Source organism: Artemia franciscana, chromosome 21 (genome assembly GCF_032884065.1).
Source record: "Artemia franciscana chromosome 21, ASM3288406v1, whole genome shotgun sequence".
NCBI classification, from domain to species: Eukaryota; Metazoa; Arthropoda; class Branchiopoda; order Anostraca; family Artemiidae; genus Artemia; species Artemia franciscana.
In genome coordinates, this window is record NC_088883.1 from 21,635,149 (window position 1) to 21,651,301 (window position 16,153).

Below are 16,153 nucleotides of genomic sequence, written 5' to 3' on the forward strand. Positions count from 1 at the left end.
TTAACTAATACAGAGTATCCAAACAAAGCGTCTAAGCTCAGAAAAAAAAGGAAAATGATCCCCCTTCAAAATTAAACGGCTAAAGCTTATATTCAATTTGGCATCATTAATGCCATAAAACAAGAACACTAAACACAGAATTCATTAATTTCAAACAAGGCGCAACAAAATAGACGCCTCAATTAAGATTTGCCTATATAAAAAATCCCATCTAGCCTACGAACAAAATAGGAAATAAATGAGTAGATCACTTAACTAAATCATAACTTTAACTCACCTGTTTCAGTACGAAAATGTTGGGAAAAAGACTAAAGGAAGACAGCTTGAGAGATGCTTCAGTACGTGTGGGCGATTCAGTAATTGGCACCCCTGAATTCCTATTTTAGAAAGTCAAAACTCTTTTCTTTTTAAATATCTCAACAAATTTATCAAACTCGAAATGTATCAGATATAAAAAATCCAAAATTTAAAGCTTCAAATCCCTATACGTTTTTAAGCCCCGCTACATGTAATACTTTAAAGCTCATGAGTCCTTGGAAAATGGTAAAATAACGATTCAATGGTTTTTCAAAAAAAAAGCCACCCACTTTTGTAACTTCAAGTTTCTAAGAATTTGAATTTTAGACTTCGACCGCTAAAATTTTTTAACTTTATCAATAAATTCAATAAATCTCATCAGCACACATTTCTAGGATATTAAAATTCTCTTAAACAAGTCAAAGACTTCGACATTAAAGTATTTCAATACTTTCCCAAATTTCTTAGAAATTTAAATAGTCTCTAGAATTTCAATAATTTCTATGAATTTTCAAAAATTTCTCCGAAAGCAGGAAGTAAAAGCTTTGATTTTTTCTAAATGAAGATTCAAAATTTCACACATTTACAAATTTTGAATTTTAAAATATCATTCTTTGACAATTTGATGGTGTCACTTTCGAATAAATCACCTCATTTTTCCAATTCCAAATTTTAATTTCTACCGTACTATAACTAAAAATCTTTCACTGGAATAGAAATTTGTGATAAGCTAACAATTGCTGTAAGAATTTGATTTTAATAAATAATTTAAAAGACGAAAAACACAAGTAACTAAGTAGTAACCACTTTACTAGATTACAGGTTTTGCAATGGCTATAAAAACCAAACCCACTAGGACGTAAACGACTTAAGAAGGAAATTTAGCGATGTCCAAGTCCCGTTTTGTGGCAGAATGTGCGGTTTATAAAGTCAAATAAAAGTTTATAAAAGTCAAATAAAAGTTTATAAGTCAAATAAAAGCAACAGTTACCTGCAACTGTTGGCTTGTTTACTCTGAGATTCTTTTGATCAATGATCATTGCCGAATTCCTGGATTACTTTGACCAATATAAGTGTTTGAATCCATTATAATGGGTAATGGGTATAATAATGGGTAATATCATAATGACTGTAAATTGGGTATTGCATCTTTAATCTGTTTGGATACTATTCCGCATACTGTGTTTACTTACAGCGATTACCTTCTGCTGTTTTTATCCAGAGTCCCTAGTCTGTACAGTCATTGTTTAAAGGCAATTAAAAGTAATCAAATTTTAATGATTATCTTATTATCTTGTCAGCTCACCAGGAAACGTTTTCTCATAATTAGTTTGGCTACCCATAGTTTTAGATGCTATTTCAAGTCATTAACCACCCTATCGGCTCCCCCCACCTCCCTCTTGCCTCATCTAGGGCAGTAAGTCTCCCTGACGTCCTTGCCTCGGATGGTGCTCAACGCTTTTACGTTCCCAAACCTAGTGGCCGTAGCCTGTTTATTTCACCGTATCTTTTTGCAAACGGAAAAACTGGGCTGAGAAGACTAAATAAAGTTTTATATTAAAACAAAAATAACCTTATCAGAATGACAAAGCAAATTGACTTCCCTTACATCATTGCCAAAAATCACAAAAAAACACACGTAACACTTTCAAGTTTTATCGAATTTATTAAATTGTTATGAATTTTCAACGATATAACGGAAATATTTGGCTACAAGAATAAAGAAAAATTTGATGTTGTACGATGAAGAGGAAGTGCCTTATGGTGTTTTGAGTCAATGAGAGACAAAAAACAAATGACATGAAGATTTTAATTGAATCGAAACCATTTATAGAGGAAAGTCTTTCAGAAAGGCTTAAAGCTGAGGTAGTTATGTTTAACGCTTCAACTAGTATTCGTGAGCTTAAGAAAAAGGTTGGCCGATCGGTGTGCTTACAATTAGGTGGATTTGACGAAACAATACTGAAACTGCAATGGCATGCATTTACGCAATGGCTACCAAAAAGGTTCTAACACTAAAAATATAGTGAAAACGTAAAAATCCCGAGCAGGGTATTACTTTGGTGGAAACGGAAATCTAAATCGAAGAAGCAATGAAAAAGTTTGTTCAGATATAAAAAAAAACATAAAACAGAAAATCAAGATAATGTTAACCGTGCAAGCGAGTGAAGAGATGTGAGATTTGGGGAGACAGGTAATGAAGCTATGTGGCGCAAAGAGGGTCATGGAACATATTCTGAGGAACTAGTAAACCGCTTCCACGGTCTTAGGTTCTTAAAGGCCGGGAGGACCAATTATAATTGACTATTTTACTTCGATAAAGGAACTGACATTTGATCAATAAAATGAATATCTTCTAGGAGGAGGAGTAATAGTGTGACATCAAAAATCACCTTCAACTTATTTTTTTTTTAATCTAGTTAGATTTCAAAAGGGAAACCAAAATATAATTTGTTTTATTTCGATTAGTACATCATTAAAATGAGTAAGTGCATCAGGCCCATGCTGTAAAATTTCATAGAATAGTCTAAAGATGGAGCGCCATTTTTTATTATATGATTGAGCTTTCTTAGAGAGAATATTTTCCTTTGAAGAGAGAACTCTTGAAAATCATCAGAATCGAACATTTTTCCAAAGTCACTAGATTCCGCATGATTTTTTTGTTTCTCAAATCCAATCGTTTTTAATCTTTACACTCTTACTGCTGATTATAGGCTAAAAAATAATAAAGATTCTATATACCTTCTCATCACTAGTAAAATATCGAACAACAAACAAAACTTTCAAGAATATCACAAACTTACTCCTTTTGTATATATTGATTTAGATCAAAGTCTTCATTATATTTCACTAATGCGATTAATCCGTCTTATAATATTTGTATATGTATTATATTCACTTTTGCTGCAAAACACGAGTGTTCTTCCAAATTGAATTTTACACAGTGAAATTACATATCTTACAAACATCTCATTCCATTCTAGGGTTAGCTGACAACCTCTTGTAATTTATAATGCTATGTTAGGTAGTTTAGGTTTTATTTCGCCATTGCTATGGCCTTCAAGTTCCAATACTTTAAAAGTATCCATTGCTAAAGAATATGCCAACAGTAATATCCTCGTTGTTGACACACTGAACTATTACCCGTTACGTCTTACAGTCACATGTCGTTGACCTTCAAACCTGTTTTATTAGATTATAAAGGTGCACACGATCCAAAAAAAGTCAATCGAAATTATGTCATCTTCATATGTAAATACTGGGGTTATACTCAATTTGAACTAAGTCCCTGCTTTGAGGGGTGGTATGTCGGAGTTCCCATCATCCTTAGGTTTTTTAATATTAAAAAAAAAACTATTACATAACATCTATGTTCGCACCTCAATTAGCGAGCCCTGAGGGTTTATTCCTGGTAATCGTAGGTTTTTTAAGTAATTAGCATAATAACCATCTGTATCTTGATGACAACACTCCCTATTATGTAAGAAACACCTGTATCTTCAGGAAAGCACTCTATTATGTAACAAACACTAGCATTTTGAAGAGAATTAATATCATTTGCGTCTTGAGGGAATCGCTCTTAAGCTTCCTCGGGATTAACAGTAAAGAAGAAAAGAGTAGCGGCTTTGTGTGTCTTTAAAAAGATTGGACCCTCACTGCTCTCGCTGAAAGAGACAAGAAATGCAGCCATATTTGTTACCCTGGTGAGGAGTGCAGCCTTCGTAAGGTTTGTGAATTTCTGTGAATGAGACACGAAATATTATATAGAAGGAGAGTGGGAAATTGTGCTTAGGTAGGCCCTGTTTCCTTAGAGTGGCAACCTCCTGCTGAAACACACATAACAGAAGTGTCAAAAAATTTTCAGGTTTCACTGACTTAAGCACAAAAACAAATAGAAAAAACTTCATGTTGGATTGTAAGTCATTTCCTATTTTGTTTTAGGCTTTTAAATCTGAAGCTAAGGCAGTGAATTGAGATACTTAATCTTTTCAAAACGTCTTAAAAGATAAGCAAGTTCTTGGTAAATTCATGCGAATATTCCTATAGTTGAAAATAAAGGTTGTCATGGCTTTAGTTTTTGTATTTTGTCTTTTAGTTTTTGCATGTTCATAATAATCCTTTTAGCTCTACCAGTGTGACAAGAAAACCAGGGAGCTACCGAAACTCACTGTGGCATGCAGACCTCCAAGCACATGCACAACTTAACTGGTATTGTCATTAGAAAACAAAAAGTCGAAAAGGTAAAATTTAAGCCTAGTCAACTCTAAATCGTATGCTCCAAGCATAACCTGTGTAATGTAGTTGCTTGTATAAATAATGATGAAAACTTATATTTATAGAATGAAAATTTAACTATTAGAGCAGATATTTAGTATACAAAAATTGTTGGACACAAGACTAGAAATTTAACTATTTTTTCGTATGGACATTAAAGCTAGAAAGAAAAGATAGAAATAAAAAAGTAAAAGACAACTACTTTATTAAACTTTTTCAGTAACGTGAAATTCAAACACAGTAAAAAAAAAACCGACAGTCAGTGTAGAAAAACGAGGAGAAAGTGAGCGGAAAGTAATTACTGATAAAAGGATATTAAAGATAAAAGAAAAGCAAAATTTAGGAGCAAATACATGTATCTGATAAGAACAACCCACTTTTTACGATCCTGATATGGAAAATGTATTTTCTTTCCCTAATTATTTATAAGTGTTTTCGTTATCAGGCTTTGGATTTATTTTAATTTAGTTACTATAAGTAAATCTACATATTTGAATCAAAGTAAAAAGTGCTACTGTTTAACAAGAATAAAAAAATAATTCTTACCACCAAAGCCGTCATCCCAAAGATCTATGGTGAAGTGCTGGCTTGGACGCAAAGGAATTGAGAATACTTCTCTAATATGAGCTTTTACTTTTAAATTGCCCACATTGTATTGACCATTCATTGGTTTTGCGAAAATTCGTAAGGGTGGGGCAACATTCTCTGGTGAAATGGCTGAAGGCAAAAATTTGACCTTGATCAAATCATCCACAGTTAGATCAAAATTTGGATATGCACGATTGTTTGTTTGAAGTATGATGTCAACCCAAAAACTTGAAGCTGTTTCACATGTAATTTTCATGATACAAGTTCCAGGCCTCGCCTAAAATTATATTTACGAGTACTAAAATTAAAAACCAATCATGTTTTTCTGAAAATAAGCCGTAATATAAAATATTGACTTGCTCAAACATGAGCTCTGAGAGATGAATTCCTTCTAAATATCAAATTTCATTAAGATCCGATCACCTATTCGTAAGATAAAAATACCCCAATTTTCACGTTTTCCAAGAATTTCGGTTTCCCCCTCCAACTCCCCCAATGTCACCGGATCTTTCAGAATTCAAAATTAGAGCTTTAAAGCACAAGATCCTTCTAAATATTAAATTTCTTTAAGATCTGGTCACCCCATTCGTAAGTTACAATCACCTCATTTTTCCAAATTACCCCCTCCCCCAGCTCCACCAAAGGGAGAAGATCCGGTCCAGTTATGTCAGTCACGTATCTTAGACAAGTTTTTATTTTTCCCATCCTGTTTCATCCTCATCTCTCCGCTTTAAGTATTTTCTAAGATTTCCACCCCCCCCCAACTGCCCCCCAACGATGATGGATCCGCTTAAGATTTAAAATAAGAGATCTGAGTTACGAGGTCCTTCTAAATATGAAGTTTCATGAAGATCCGATCACTCTTTCGTAAGTTAAAAATATGTAATTTTTTCTACTTTTAAGAAATTAGCAAAAAACCCCCCTCCTAAATAGAGCGGATCCGGTCCAATTATGTCAATCACGTATCTAGGACTTCTGCTTGTTTTTTCCACCAAGCTTCATCCCAATCCCTCCAATCTAAGCTTTTTCCATGATTTTAGATTCCCCCACCCCAAACTCCCCCCCAATATCACCAGATCCGACCGGGATTTAAAATAAGAGTTTTGAGACACGATATCCTTCTAAATATCAAATTTCATTGAGATCCGATCACCCGTTCGCAAGTTAAAGATACCTCATTTTTTCTAATTTTTCAGAATCCACCCTCCCCCCTCCCCAAATACACCAAAGAGAACATGTCCGTTCTGATTATGTCAATCATGTATCTAGGACTTGTGCTTATTTTTTCCACCAAGTTTCATCCCGATTCCTCCAAGTGTTTCCAAAATTTTAGGTTTCCCCTCACAACTCCTCCCCAATAACACCAGATCCGGTCAGGATTTAAGATAACCGCTCTGAGACACGATATCCTTCCAAACATCAAATATCATTAAGATCTGATCAACCGTTCTTAAGTTAAAAATACTTCATTTTATCTATTTTTTCCAAAATAACGGGCCCCCACTCTCCCTCCCCGGATGGTCAAATCAGGAAAATGACCATTTCTAATTTAATCTGGTACGGTCTCTCATACGCCTGCCAAACTTCATCGGCCATGCTTACCTGGAAGTGCCTAAAGTAGCAAAACCGGGACCAATAGACCGACAGAATTTGTGATTGCTATATGTTACTTGGTTAATACCAAGTGAAATAAAAAGCCAAATTTTGGCTGCGTATGTCGATATCATGTAACCGGCCATTGTCCGGAGCTGTGCTCTCTGTGAAAAAAAAGTGTAAACTTGAATATAAGGCCAGTTTGAACAGAGCATGCTTGAATGCATAGCCTGGCACCACCGATACTGCCTCCTGGAATAAGGTTATTAATAATGAGAAATGTTCCCTATCTGCCCTATCTTATCTCCATCTAGCTAATTTTGTTGATCATTATAAGCGCGTGCTCAGTGCATTTGTCTCATTATTATCTTAGTCTTCATTATTTTTATTATAAATTGCTTAAACCGCTATTGCAATATTGTCTCCTGCAGGCTCACATCCAGCCTATAGCAATGTCTGATATTCACCGGGCTTTAAGAAAAATTAAGCGTTTAAATAGCCTTGATAGTGACGACCTTTCTTACTGATTTTTCACTTATGATTCTCTTGCTCTACTTAACCATTTGCAAATATTTTCCAGTCTTGCCTAGCATTGTCGCTTGTTCCTGATAGTTTCATTTATGGCTGCGTAACGTCTATTCAAAAGCTAGGCAAGGACCCCACGTCATGGGCAAATTATTGTCCCATTACAGTATGTTAAATACATAATTTCATAATGTACCTGATATAGCAGTAATCACATTTCGACTAAAGACTCTCCATGTCAAGCGCCAGTTAAATGCGCCAGTTGTGGCTCGAATGATCATCCAGTTTACAGCTTTTGGTGTCCAATTTTAAAGAACTTTTGTAAATGAATGTATTACTTTGTATTACGTCCTTTAATACAAATGGTGTGTTAGGGAAATTACCTGTACTTCATACTTTTTTTAATGAAGAATCATCGTTATTATGTCTTCAGGAACACCACCTCCTTGATCATTCGTTGAATCTGCTTTCTAGTTTGTCTACTCAGCATGATATTTTTGCTGTTCCCGATACACCGACTGGTGGACGTCTCTCCGGTGGTTTAGCTACTATTTTACCCAAGTCTCTTAATGCAGCTATTCTAGCAATTGATACAAGTGTTTTAGCTTGTAGTTTTTCAAACGTAGTTTTAATTAATTGTTCTTTTCCGACTGATTACCATGATGATATTTCTTTTGATGCGTTTACTCAATGCTGTTTTAATCTTAGTCGTTTTGTCTCTAGTTTACAGTCAAATTTGCGTACTTATATTTTAGATGATTTTAACTGTGATCCAAATATAGAAAAAAGAAAGGGGTACAATTTTATCTTCTTGTCTTCCTAATTTTTCTGTTTTACCGAAGTCCTAGGATTTTACTTATATTCATTGGAGTGGTAGTATACCTAATATTGATTATGTTTTTTCTTCTAACCCAAGTGAACCTTTGCCTGTGGTTACTGTAATCGAAGATTTCCCCGTTAGTGACCACATGCCGCTTCAGTTCAGGGCGATTCAGTTCAGGTTCAGTTGCGATTCCACACCATCGCTAAAAGAGTGGGAAAATCATTTTTCTAAGTTGTCGACTTCGTACGATTCTAACAGTATTGTGTTGCAATTAGATGAAAGGTTGAAGAATTTTTCAACTGATTACAGGATTTCTGAGGATATGTTACGTGGAGCAATCAAAACGTTAAAGGCGCAGTCGGCTAAGGATCACGATGGCTTATATGCTAATCACCTCAAACTTGCTCCTTCTTTTTTTCTTTTTACTCTACTGGCATTTTTCAACCTTTTACTTACTACTGGTTTAGTACCATCGTCATTCTATATTGGCATAGTTACGCGTATTCCTAAGAGCGGGAAAATACTTGTCATCTTGTAGTTCCTGGAGGCCAATTACTAGGGGTTCTGTGAGGGAAAGTGTTTGAGTAGTGTTTGAAGAATCTTCTTGTAATTCTTGACACTGGTTCTAATCAAGTTGGTTTCAAGAGAGGTTTGGGATGTGACCACGCCCATGTATCTTTCAGCAAAGTTATTGAAGAAGCGAGAATCTCTGGTCAACCGCTATACGCCCTCTTGATTGATATCAAAGGGGCTTTTGATAACATTTCTCATGCATCCGCTCTGCTCACTTTAATCCATGCTGGATTGCCCCTAGCTGTCATACGAGTCCTTCGCTCTTGGTATTCTGGTTTAAAGATCCGTATCTGTCCGAGTTTGTCTTCATCTCAGTCCAGATTAATTCAAGTGGGTAGAGGAATTAGACAAGCAGGAATTATTTCTCCTTATATATTCAATTCTTGTTTAGCTACTATCCCATAATTCTCTTTCCTGCTCTTTTGTTTCATTATCTCGAAATCTGTCTTACATTGCAAATGTTGATGACATTATCCTTCTAAGCCGGTCCAAGTCTAGTCTTGTTTCTAATTTTAATGTTTTGATTAATTGTTCATAAGGTTTGGGCCTTTCTATCAGTTTTGAAAAATGTCAATTTTTTTGTAAATTATTTAAAGGATAATGTAAGGGTGACTCTCGATTGCGGCAATGGTGTTATTTTTCAGGCGTCGCCAATAGTCACTTATTTGGGATTACCTTATGCTGCTTCGAAAAGAGATTTCAAACCAGTCCTGGTTCAGCATGTTCAGATGAAACTACGCCAGGCATTTGGTCTTTTAATTCGTTTTTGGGGTCTTTACCGTCGGGACGTCCTTGGTCGTATGTATAGTGCAGTTGCTTTGCCTCAATTAGTGTTCCCGTCCCTCATCTTCCGAAATTTCAGACCTTCTGACCTTTCACCCATTAAAGTTTCCTATTTTAACTTTTGTAAATTTTTACTTGCTTTCCCCCTTTCATTTAGTAACACTAAGATTGTTTTAAAGCTTAATGTGAAGGATTCTGTAGTCTGGATAAAGAAAAAATATAAAACATTTGAAGATAAGGCGAAAATTAACCTTTTAGGCCACAACTTATTTCCGTTTCTTAGTAACAGTTCTGGCTCTTCATGATTTATAGGCTAATCTATTTAGCAAGTGTTTTTGTATCTTTTTTTTTAAGTATTTGATCAATATTTGATATGTATCATTAGTGTTATCATTTGTTTTTTCTTTATATTATATTGTAGCGTACTCCTCATTTTTTGAGGGAAATAAATAAAATAAATAAATAAATAAAATAATAATAATAATGATTTATTTCTTACCCACAAAAACACTATAAAAGTATTAAAATGTGGAGTGAAAACGATTAAATACACGCAAAAAATGCTAAACACAAAAAACGAAAAATAATGACTATAAATTTTTTTACATTAAATAAACACAAAAATTAAACAAACACAAACATACAGACACAAAAAACGAACTATAGCGAAATAAAAAAAAAAAAACATTAAATACAAACAAGAAATGAAATTCACAAATGAAAAAGAAAGAAAAAAAGTCAACCAACGAAAGATAACTGTAGAAAAAAATTTACAAAATGATTATGTGGGGAAAGCCCATGAACAGTACTTCCTGAGAGCTTCTTCTGTAGCTTTTTCGACTTTAATGTTATAAGAGGTACATTATATCTACCAATTCGAATCCGTTTATGTGTCCAAGGAAGAATGAAAAGAAGAAACTTACAGTACCTGAAATAACTCCTCCGCATTCTTTCTAAATTAGTTTTTCTCATGATGGGATAAATTCCTGCCGTATAAAGGACAGATTGATCACAATATGTAGAGTAAAGTTTTGCCAGCACCTGTCTGTTAAATTTCCCTTGATTGGAAGCAATTTTCCCATATCCAAATCGTATTCCTTTAGAAATTTCGTAAACATTGCGGTGACGAAAACTGGAAAGAGTATTAGTAAGGCTTATGCCCAACCAACGTAAAGAATCAACAGACTGAATAGAGAAAGTGTCGGAATTAAGAGGAGACAATGAAGTTGAAGCGTAAGTTAAAAACTCAAACTTCTCTTTATTCAACGAAAGGCCAATCCCAAAAAAGCATTGGAAACAGAAGATACCATTTTGGAGAGACCAGTCCTAGTCCGACTAATTAGGAGCAAATCATCAGCATCAGCCAGATAAGAAACATCTGAAAAATCAGATAAATACGTAGAGGATATTTTTACAAGCACACCAGAAATACAAAATTTAAAAAGTGTTGGTGACAAAACACCACCTTGTCTCATGCCTCTTTTAACTTTAATAGTAGTAGTTCGAGAAGATTTGGAACAAAGCAAAGAGTTAGAATACCAATACTGCAGAATCAGAATAACTGAAAAAATAACACCTGAAATATAAAGGGAATAAAAAAGCTGGGAATGGATTACAGTATCAAACACTTTGGAAAAATCTAAAGCACAAGTATAAATTCATTTACTCTTGGAATTATTATCCAGAAGAAGAGATGCAATCCACCTCAGGCCAAAAACCAAACTGGTTCTCTCTTTCATTATTCCTATTAATTAGATGGGGAAGAATTATATATTCGAGTAATTTACTTATATTACAAGAAACAGCAACGAGTCGGTATGAAGAACAATCAGCAGGAGATTTTCCCCGTTTTAATATTGAGCTTATAAAACTCTCACAGAAAACTCTCTGGAACACTAGATGTGCATGTGCACATCTGAACAATTAACTGTAAATGTAAAACAAGGGCAGGGCAACTTTGCAAAAGATGAACTTTAGATATCCCACCTATATCACTAGAATCAGAATTTAAATTTTTAATACCTCTACATACAGCAGAACATGTGGTGGGAATTGCATGTCGCTGGGAAATATGGATAGAAAAGAAAGGAGCAATGAGACGAGAATATATGACATGTACAGAATACTTAATGACAGAAAAAATTGAAGACAGGGTGCAATGAGACGAGAATACATGGCATGTACAGAAAAGTTAACGACAAAAAGAATTGAAGAATAATAATTCTGCCAGATAGATGGTGGGATGGCAACACAGCAAGAATAATCATTTTCAAGCCTTTCAGAATAAAACCTTTCCACCATTCACGTTAATTTACAGGGAAATTCATGCCATGGTATCTTACTGACCTAAGATACTTTTTATAATCTGCTAAAGTCTTTTGTTTTAAATCCACAATACACCCAGATCGTGGGCAGCCACAATAGCTCTAAACTCGAAACCAGAATTTAACTTCGTTTTTCACAGTCTTTAAATTGGGATCTGCTAGTCAGATTGATTTTTGAGTACCAATACGGATGCGTTCTAACGGAAAAGCTCTACATTCAGCTTCTTTCAAACATGATAGTATTTCTTTATAGTACGAATTTAACTCAGAAACTTTGTCAGATGCGACATATTTAAGCCGCAATAAATAATAAGATACACGTATAAGAGATAGACGGGATGCAAGTGTTGATATGTATAACAAGATATCTGCTTTTTTCCAATTATGCTTCGAAAACTATTTTGATTTCTTTTTGAATTTCAAATGTATTGGAGCATAGGGAAGCGAAAAAATCACAGATAGTGGTAGATAGTCAATATCGCAATCATCATGAACAGTTACAATCGAAGCATAAATAGATGAATAACACACAACATGGTCAATGTCAGTATATTTGTATTAAGATCAACAATCACTATGTAATTTACAGATTGAGACACTAAGCGTATAATTAATTTTCTCAGAGAAGCACAAGCCTTCACAAAAATTGTAATTGAGCGATTAGATCTATTATCTTGCAGCTAGTACGAGATGATCAGAATAGCTGATCCGTCATGAACTGCAAAGAAGAATTTGTCAGGATGATAAGGGGTGGGGTGGGAAAATGCAAATTACGTGGAAAGATGCATGCCGGACCTCCTGATAGACGGCCGCCAGTTACCCTAGCAGATGTCAAAAATGCTATGTGATTTGGACTTCGACGTAGAAATTAAGGCTAGCTGGAGTCAAAAAATGCTCTTGCAAACAAACTCGATTGTAATGACAAATAATTCATCAACAAAAAAATTTTTGTCTTTAATTCAATTAATATTGTAGGATATAACAGAAAACTGAAATGTCACTAAAGTGGATAAGGGTCCTTTTTTAGTCTCTCTTGCATAACAGGACAAACTAAGCTGTAAGTTGGGTGACTTTTATTGAATTTAGCACATCTAGGGGAGGGGGCAATGCATGGTTTATCTTTTGTAGATGTGTTTTTCGTAGAAATACATTAATAGCTTTAATAAATACTTTGGGCCATGACACATAAGTCTAAGACAATATTTCAAAACTGGAGACTCATTTTTACTATGTCGTCAATCATTTTCTGACTGAATATTCTCTTCTACCCCATTAATTTTTGAAAATCATATTTATAGTTAACTATTTTTCCAAAGTAACGAGATTTCCCTCTGTTCGTCTACTTTAATCATTTATAATCCTGATGCTCTAACTAATGATTACAGACTAACAAAGTCAAAGAATGATGATTCTTTCTACCTCTAGTAGCAACTCATTGCCTACTGGCTCCCTAGAGAGAGGAGGAGTAAGCGAGTGACATCACAAAAACCTGTTTGGTCAGGATTTTTAAAACTTATTTATTGTTACCATGCACAAAAAAACGTCCGTCTTAAAAGAATTTCTAGGTAGTGTTTCAATTTTGTTTTGTTTCAATTAGTATGTAAGTAAATTGATTAAATGCACTTCATGATGTAGTGGTGCAATGAACTGAATAACACAGTCCATGATGTAGAAATCTCATACAATATTCCAAAGATGGAGGCTCTTCTTTCATTATATCCTCAAGCATTCTATGAGAGAATATATTCCTTTGCCCAGATAACTTTTGAAAATAATCATTTAGATTTGAACATTCAAAGTCACAAGATGATTTTTTGCTTCTAAAATACAACCGTCTTTAAATACTGACACTCTAAGTGGTGATTATAGACTAACAAAGTCAAAGAACGGAGAATATTCCTCAAGCACCCTCTCGTCACCTATTAGCTCCCTAGAGAGATAGCACCCTCTCGTCACCTATTAGCTCGTTAGAGAGAGGAGTGGCAACCAAATAAAACATCTACCAGGATAAATTTTTGACGATTTTGAAACATTTTTATTTTCGAAAATGGAATAGTAAAATGTAACTCTGTTTTTCATACTGAGTCAAATTGTTGTCTTCAATGGTTTCAATAATGTATTTAATCCGTCTTGTAGTCTTTGTATATGCATTATTTTCACTTTTGTTGTCCGACATAACTGTGCTTCTAACTTGAATTTTCCCGTTGCTGTCACATATCTTGCAAACATCTCATCCAATTCAGGGGTTACTCCACAACCCCTTATAATTTGTACTGCAACATTCGGTACGCTTGGTTTCATTGCACCACTGCTAGCACCTTCAACTTCCAAAAGTGTAAAAGCATCCATTACTAAAAATATTCCAAGGATAAAATCATGTTCACAGTGTTGACACTCTGAACTTATTTCCAATACTGAGTTAAGTGGACGAAGTCTTGCGTAAGCTGTCCCAAAACAAGTGTCGTTGACCAGTGAAATTACGTCATCTTCACTAAATTTACATTGGTAAACAATAACATCCCCTATATTATTACGTAACAAACAGGTGTGTGTAATAAATCAATAATTAATGATAATGCCGTCTTGAGTGGCTAGCACTTTCAGGTATATCCCCATTGCTGTCTTTAAAAGCCTTATGGTGTTACCACTCTAGTTCACATTCGATGCCAAAAATGCCCGTAGTTGTAGGGTAAAAGTTTAGCACAGCAGAGTCTTCTTCGAGTAGAAATTCCAGTAGGAAGAATAAATCGTTTACAAATTTTTATCTATTCTTGAAAAAGCAAAGGATATAATTTATGATAGCCAGGAAAATGATCCCAGCAAGTTTTATACCTTAATGGACACCACAGGTAGTTGGAAGAAATGAAGAGGTATCCTTTCATTTTCGTTTATGGCAAAGACAAACTTTTCACGGAAGCAGCAACAGGGAATCAGCAAAAACTAAGGCACCATGTTGGGCTTGGTACCAATTTTACTTTCTTTTCAAGAGCAAGAAGGTGTCTGACTAAGTCAAATGTTTTCGATATCCAGTAATGACAAACTGAATGAAGGATTTGCCCTTCTCTAACCAGGCCCACGTGCTGGAGCCACGAAGACATACTGGTTTAATTGAGCTTTTGTCTTGTTAAATGCATATCTTTGTAAATTCACAAAATGCCTGAAAAATCCCATCTTTCTCTATATTATAAATATAATATTTGTTTGTTTTTCACGATAATTCTAAGAGACCAAGAGACAGAGAGAGGTTTTGAGCATAAATTTATGCACAGAATTGGGTTTAAGTTAGACCTATATTAGCTTAAGTCAAGTTTTGTGCTCTGTTTAACTTTTAGATGATTCTTAAGACCAAAGGAATGTATTTAAGGAAACATCAAAATTATAAAATTTACTTAAAACAATAATAGGCTAAATACCAACTTAGGCAGAGACCACTTCATTTGCAGAATAATTTGTATTCTTTTAAGTTTTAATATTGCTTCTTACTGTGAATAGAGAAAAATGTTTGTTTTTCTTTTTAATTTTGTTTTAAATGTTTTCAAATTTTACCCAAAATTTTCTGTCCCACCCCTTCTAAGGTTTTCTTCCAAAATATCCCTTCCCATGAAAATTATTTCCTTGAAAAAATCTTCTCGTTCTCACTGAAAACTCTCCCTTGACAATTGTCCGTTTCTCAACAACAAATAACTCACCAAGTTCAGTTAAAACTTTTTGAGACAGTCACCAAGCAGATACTTCTTTTTCCAGGGCAGTCACAAGAGGAAATAAAGTGCATGTAGAGGTTAAGAAGGTGTTTAGAGCACGGAAACCAAGTGATCTTCCGCTATCGTCTGTAATCGTAATATTCACGACTCTCCATACAAATTCTCGACGGAGTGATGATAGCGGACGGAGCGCGACTTTTTCACAGCCATATTTAGTTTTGGCGTTGCGTACCATGCACACTACTTGGTTTCATACAATTACTTCTTGGTTTGCTTTATTACATGCGTAAAGAGAACTTCGTTCACTATTTTTAGCTTTTATTGAAGGTGCAGTCCAAGGTTTGTCGTATTCATTCATGGTCACTGTGTTTGTTGTAAATATTTCCAGAAACTTATAGTAAAGTACCCTCGTTGAAGGTGCTTACCTTCTGCTCAAGAGTACCGTCTAAGGACACTTCCAGAAAATTGTATGTAGCAACCCACCGGCCGTGTTCAAGTATAGTCGATTCGGTTAGGGGCTTTGCTGTTACTTGTGAAAGCTTAGTTTTCTTCACAGAAGCCTTGACTTTAAGTATTGGAGCCTGGTGATCAGACAACCCCATTGGCCCAACGGAAATAGGGGGAGGGGTACTAAAAGTCTTCAGTGTTTGCTAAGACTAAGTCTAGGATGC

General features: G+C 34.8%; 1 protein-coding gene across 1 annotated transcript in view; it reads right to left on the reverse strand.

The window, feature by feature from the left end:
• Positions 1–5,240, reverse strand: part of LOC136040852 (uncharacterized) — a 58,129-nt gene extending 52,889 nt beyond the window's left edge. Inside the window, exon 1 of the mRNA XM_065725224.1 lies at positions 5,119–5,240. The gene's annotated coding sequence lies outside the window, so the exon portion shown is untranslated. The remainder of the gene's footprint in view (positions 1–5,118) is intronic.
• Positions 5,241–16,153: the final 10,913 nt, after the last annotated feature.